Consider the following 6456-nt stretch of genomic DNA (forward strand, 5'->3'; position numbering starts at 1 on the left):
GGGGATATATATGTTTTTTCCTACCCCGACTATAGGGAAAATGTTAAGTGTGGTTGGGCCCTGAAACTCCTTTAAGACCGAGAAAATAGCTCCTGTGTCCAGGAGGAAGGAGACGGGTCAGCCATCCACAACAATAGTCACCCTGGGCTCGTGGAGGGGTCCGAGGAAGTCCAAGGAAGGAGTCCCCTGGCGCAGGGTGAACTCCTCCCGGGTTTTGGCACCAATGAAAGGGCGGAGGACCCGAGCTGATAAGGCGACAGGACCCAAGCTGACAGTTTGTGAGAGAAGTTCCGCTTTATTCAAGGACTGCACCTACATTTATAGGGTGCTGTGCTTTGGGGCGGGAGAGTGAGTGGACAGGGCGGTAACTGATTGGACGTGGCTGGGCAGGAGGTGAGCCTTGACCTGTGACTGGCTGAGGTTTGGCGTGGGTGGGCTTGGGTGTTGGCACCAGCGGGCTTGTCTACTGCGGAGAAGAACCAGGAAGGGCGCCATATTGCCAGGGTGTGTCCCTGTTCAGGCTCCCATGGGGTCCCTACACAGTGTGCCTGGATTTATGAGATGCAGCACGTTCTTTAAGAAAATTATGAACAGAACAAGAAGGGGTACATTAGAGATTTCCACAGCAGTAAAAGTCACTGAGTTATCACTTTACATCCCAAGAGAAACACACCCTACCCGTACAGACTCCACAGCTACAAGCTCAGTCACAAAATAGCTGAACTTTGCCGTTGCATGATACAGCAACACCGAGAAGTCGTCCTGATGAGCAACACTGAGATTCATAAGGACCTTCAGCTGGGAATCCCTCCTTCTTTTATGAGGTTTCAGGAGATTGTGAAACGGGAGTTTCTGACTAGGAAATCCTTGTATTCGGCTGCTGACTGGCAACCCCCTGAAAGGGAAATGGACCATGGCCAGAGGGAAGCCTTGGAGGACACTGTCATACAGGTCATGGAGATGATCAACGTCAAGACCAGAAAGCGCATCACTGACTTTGAGGAGTCACGGTATGGCTATCGTCAAATGAATCCCCATATACGGGGCTGAGTACATCCTGGACCTGCTGCCTCTCTACTAAAATCACAAGGGGAAGAAAATGATGGTTCGTGAGAGGAGCCATGCCTATCTAAAGCAGACTTTCAGCAAGATCCAATTTGTGGAGCACAGGGAGCTGGATGCACAGGAGAATCTGGATCCTGATCCTTTCTCTCGAATACTCTGAAGAAGCTTGTTCCCTTTTGGTTCCTTAGGTTGAAGAATGAGAACAAAAAAGCCAAAGAGAAAAAGATAAATATATTCATTTCCTTGTCTGGACGTTTTGACATGTTTGTGAGATTTATGGGAAACTTTGAGAAGACATGTCTTATTTCAAATCAGAACATCAAGCTCATCATTCTGCTTTTGAGCTCTGTCTCCAACCCTGACAAGGCCAAACAAACTGAGCTGATGAGAGATTATTACATTAAATATCCTAAAGCTGACATGCAGATTTTGCCTGTGTCTGGAGTGTTTCCAAGAGCACTAGCCCTTGAAGTAGGAACTTCTCAGCTTAATAATGAATTTTTGCTGTTCCTCTGTGATGCTGACCTTCTGTTTACTACCGAACTCCTTCAATGGTGTTGAGCAGATACAGTTCTGGGCCAACAAATATATTTTCCAATTTTCCAATCATCTCTAGCCAGTACATTCCAAAGATTATTTACTATGGGAAAGTTTCTAGTAACAACCATTTTGTCTTTACTCAAAAAACTGGCTTCTGGAGAAACTATGGGTTTGACATTACTTGTACTTATAAGGGAGATCTTGTCCAAGTGGGCAGCCTCAATGTTTCCATCCAAGGCTAGGGGTTAAAGGATGTGAACTTTTTCAACAAGGTTGTCTAGACAAGTTTGAAGACGTTTAGCAGCTAAGAAGTTGGAGTAGACCATGTCCATCAGCCTGTCTCTTGTGATTTTTTTTTTGAGGGGGGGCTTTTATTTATTTTTGTAATGAAAGTGAGAGAAAGAATAAAAGAAAGAAGCCAGAAGAGAGAGAATCTAATAGAAATATAAGAACTATGACCCATCCACAGGACAAGCCACTACTAGGCCTTTGGATGTGCTGTTCACACATTCTAGATCAATTTCTCTGTTCCTGCATAATCAGGTCCTTTTCATCATCTGGGTCTCAGAAAGACCATTTCCATACCTAGGTGTTCTCTGCACAACCTATTAGAGTACACTTCCAACCTAACTCCCAGTCCCTGGTACTTTTTTGTTATTTTTTTAATCTTTCTTTTTAAATTTTTTTTCTTTATTTTTATAGCAGTTTTAGTTTTACAGGGAAATTGAGCAGAAAGTATAAATACTTCCCATGCTTTCCCCGCACATGCACATGTTCTCCTAATATTGACATATTACATTAGTGTGGTACATTTGTTACAATTATGAATCAATTTTGATACATTATTATTAACTTAATTTTATGGTAGGGGTCCCTCTTTGTATTGTGCAATTCTGTGGGTTTTGCCTAATGCATAATGTCATGTATTCACCATTACAGTATCATACAGAGTAGTTTTGCTGCCCTAAACATCCTCTCATTCATCCTTCCTTCTGTCCCTCATCCCCTGAAATACTAGAACCTCTGCTTTTTTTCCGCATTACGTCAAACATTTATCATTTCTTTGTGATCGCGATCTTGATCCCAAACAATACAAAATGTTCTTGGGGCCCAATACATGGACATATGGGTCCACACAGCAGTTGGCTAAAATGTGGCTAGAAAAAAGTGATCCAAAAGCAGCAATTATAATGGCTCAAAGAGGACAGTCTAATGTCAAGATCTGCAAGAAAAGATGTTTTTAATTATGTAATTTCTCAAAAAATGTTCAGCGATCAGTTTTTGAAGTCCATACAAGGATATATTTTACAAGTGGTTTTCTTACATAGGACCCCTTTAAAATTAAGCCTTTTGAACAAAAATGTGATCAGTGTTGGCCTTGGAACACATGTGCTTGCTGAACATTATGTAGCACACCTGCTTAATTTTGTCTCAGAATAAACCTGATGAACAAAACATTTTTTAAAATGTCCTTTTCAGATCCCTTTGCTACAGTCCTATGGCAGAAAACGTGAAAGTTCCTGCAAAGTACTGTTGGAACAAAACACTGCAACTCTGGTAGATGTTCTGTTGTAACTATTAGCATTGCACAGATTCTACCTTCTGTCTTTTTTACAATAAATTTTTTTAAAAGCCACTTCAAGTTCCAGTTGTAAAAAAAGGAAATGTGATAATAGCAGTATCATCATCATCTTCAAAAGAGCTTTCCAAAGTTGATTATTTCCCGCAAATTGCATTCTCATCATGGTCATGACTTTTCTAAAAGCAAGTGGAGGTAGGAAAGATAATATCTGTAGCTGTTCTTGTTGTAAGTCATTTGGCCTAAATGGACCTGGCACTAAATTTCAAGGATTGGCATTTTCTCTCTTCCCGACCCTTCTCTTTTAAGGGTAAAATATTAATATTTACAATAACAGAGAAGAATTATTGTAAGAAATCTACCTTACACAAGCTAAAACAACAACAACAACAACAACAACAAACAAAACACACCTTAATTAGTTGAGGAAAATGTGTTTGGTTTTATTCACTTCATCCTGACTGTGTTATGCTGGCGGAGATGATTATTTTGTTCTTTAATTGCTGCTGTTTTATCCTTTGTATCTGAAACACCTTTAATTTATTAAATTTATTAATTCATTGGGATCATTATTTAGGGCTCTGCCATTCCTTGAGTACCTGTTAGTTATTAGTATTTATGTGTATCAAAGTGTGTTTAATATGTTTTATTTGCAGTAAGCTGAGCTCTAAAGATTTCCTTTTGAAAACGCTTTTCCCCCTCCTTCATGTTTACATTCCTTACCATTTAACTAAATATTGTGTTCTTTGACCACATTGGTGCTCACGTGTTTTGAGGACAAAGGTGAAGTGAATCTGTCATTACACCAGAGTGTGTGTTTGTTGTAAACTCAGAGATCAAATGTGCCTTAATAAATATTGGTTTCATTTAGATTTCAAACAATGATAGACTTGCCATTTAACATATGTCATTGGGGATCTGCTTATTTGTAAATAGCCTATCGCTCATTTCTAAAAATAAGCCAGTGAACCATAGAAAAAAAGACACTACAGTGTGTGAGACAGTCAGAGACACAGAGAAGAGGAGCCAAACAGCCCCTTTGTACATCCAGAAATGATAGTCATTTGACCACTCGCAGATTCCTAAAATTCATCCTACAGCACGAACTTCATGGATAATCCACTCTGAGGAGGCCTCTCCTGACCCTTCTGAGGGTAATGCTTGTGACTGGAGGCAGTGGATAGGGGCATGGGCTGTGCTGTGGAGGAAGCCTGAATTCCAACCCTGTTTTCTCTACCACTTACCATCTGGTTGACACTGGGAAAATCATATAATCAGCTGGGCCTCAGACTTCTCATTGTAAAATGGTGATGGTGGCCCCTGTAATTCACGCAAGGTGCTGGCATGTGCCAAGCCTGGGGTAAATGGTAATTGTAAGTATAAACATTATTGGTATTGTTATTCCTGATGGCCATTGACTATTGCTGTATTTTTCTCCTTTGTGGGACAGGGACCTCACTACTCTGAGTTAGGTCCAATCCATCCCGCCCTGTGGTCCATTGTGGGGATAGTGGCAGTCATCACAAAGGCTTCGGGAGGGGAAGGGGGTGTGGTACACAGAATATGGCCCCCAAAGATGTCCACGTCCTAATTCCCGGAACCTGTGAATATCTTCTCTTACATGGCCCAATATAATCACAATGATCCTGATAAGTGAAAGAAGGAGGCAAGAGAATCTTGCCTATATATCCTATATTCTAGGTCATAATATAAATCTTAACAAATTTAAAAGAACTAAAGTACTATACAAGATAGTCTCTGACCATCATGAAACTAATCTAGAAATTAATGTCAGAAAAAAATCTGGAAAATTTCCAAGTGCTTGGAAATTAAACACACTTATAAATATCCTAGGGGTCAAAGAGTAAATCAGAAAGCAAATTAGAAAATATTTTGAATTAACTGGCACTGAAAGCACAATATATCAAAATGTGTGGCATGCAGCTAAAGCTGTGCTTATAGGAAAAATTATGGCATGAAATTCTTACATTAGAAAAGAAGGCCTCAAACCAATGATCTAAGCTTCCACCTTACAAGATTAGAAAAACACAAACAAATTGAACCTAAGGCAAGCCGATGAAAGCAAATAATAAAGATAAGAAATCAACAAAATCAAAAACATTAAAAAATCAATGAAACCAACAGTTAGTTCCTTGGAAAGGTCAATACAATTGCTCAAACTATCCAGACTGACCGAAAACACAAACAGGAAATAAAGAGAAGACATAAATTACCAATATTAGGAGTGAAAGAGGGAAACAGAAGGAAAAATGGGGAGATATGGTTTAATGGGTACAGTTTCACTTTTGCAAGATGAAAAAGCTCTGGAGACAGATGGTGGTGTTGGTTCACAGCAATGTGAACGTGATTAATGCCAATGAAGTGTACACTTAAAATGGTTAAAGTAGTAAATTTTTTGTTATGTGTATTTTACCACAATTTAAGAAATAAATAATTTTTAAGCTAATCAATGGCTGTTCAGTGAAGGAGGATGAGTCCCCCTTACCCACAACTGCTGCAAAAACTCGTCTTGCCAGTCCTGGAATTCCAGATACCCATGGCCCTCATTGACCTGAAACTCCTGGTCTGAGCAACTGGTGGAGCTGGCACCCCTCTTTAGAATTCATCAGGGGAGTCTCAGCCTCATGATGCCAACAGACATGTCTAGAGGGTTTTGTCTTCATGAGGCCTTTGTGTCCTATGATATTGATCAATTTGTGCAACTATGTGCCTTACCCAGAATGATGATCCCAGCTGCCTAGATAAGTATCTCTTCCCCAAGGTCCCCAGCTGAAGGGGCTGGCACCCATCTTCAGCGTGGCTTCTGACCCAACCACCCAGCTGCTGACAAAGTCTATAATCCAAAGCCTGAATGATAGAAAGATATTTCCAGATTCAAGTCAGAACAGAACAGACCTCATGGGTCTATCATTTTCTATAAGGAAAATATCTCCCCATTTTCCCTCATTGCCCACATTTTCTATCTTCCCTTTGAGTGCCTCCCCACCCAGATTCCTGATCCAGCCAGTCATCAGGTGCCCTGGGGGGAAAAACAAAAATCAGTCAGTGTCCTTGGCTTTCAGATTGCTGCAATGGGGCTTAGCTTGATGAAAGTACTCCAGTCAAACTTGACCCAACTTAAGAATTCCTCTCTCCATGGGGTGTTCTCTTATCTTTATCTTTTCCAAAAAATAAAAACATTTAAATCATTGTCAAGGCTGGGGAATATCGGGGCATGTAAGTCTATGGGCACCATACAACTCCAGTGCTAT

General features: G+C 40.6%; 1 pseudogene; it reads left to right on the plus strand.

The window, feature by feature from the left end:
* The first annotated feature begins 520 nt into the window (after positions 1-520).
* LOC103583061 lies at positions 521-2849 on the plus strand (annotated as a pseudogene).
* The last annotated feature ends 3607 nt before the right edge of the window (positions 2850-6456 follow it).

The sequence above is a fragment of the Galeopterus variegatus genome, unplaced genomic scaffold (genome assembly GCF_000696425.1).
Source record: "Galeopterus variegatus unplaced genomic scaffold, G_variegatus-3.0.2 Scaffold19373, whole genome shotgun sequence".
NCBI classification, from domain to species: Eukaryota; Metazoa; Chordata; class Mammalia; order Dermoptera; family Cynocephalidae; genus Galeopterus; species Galeopterus variegatus.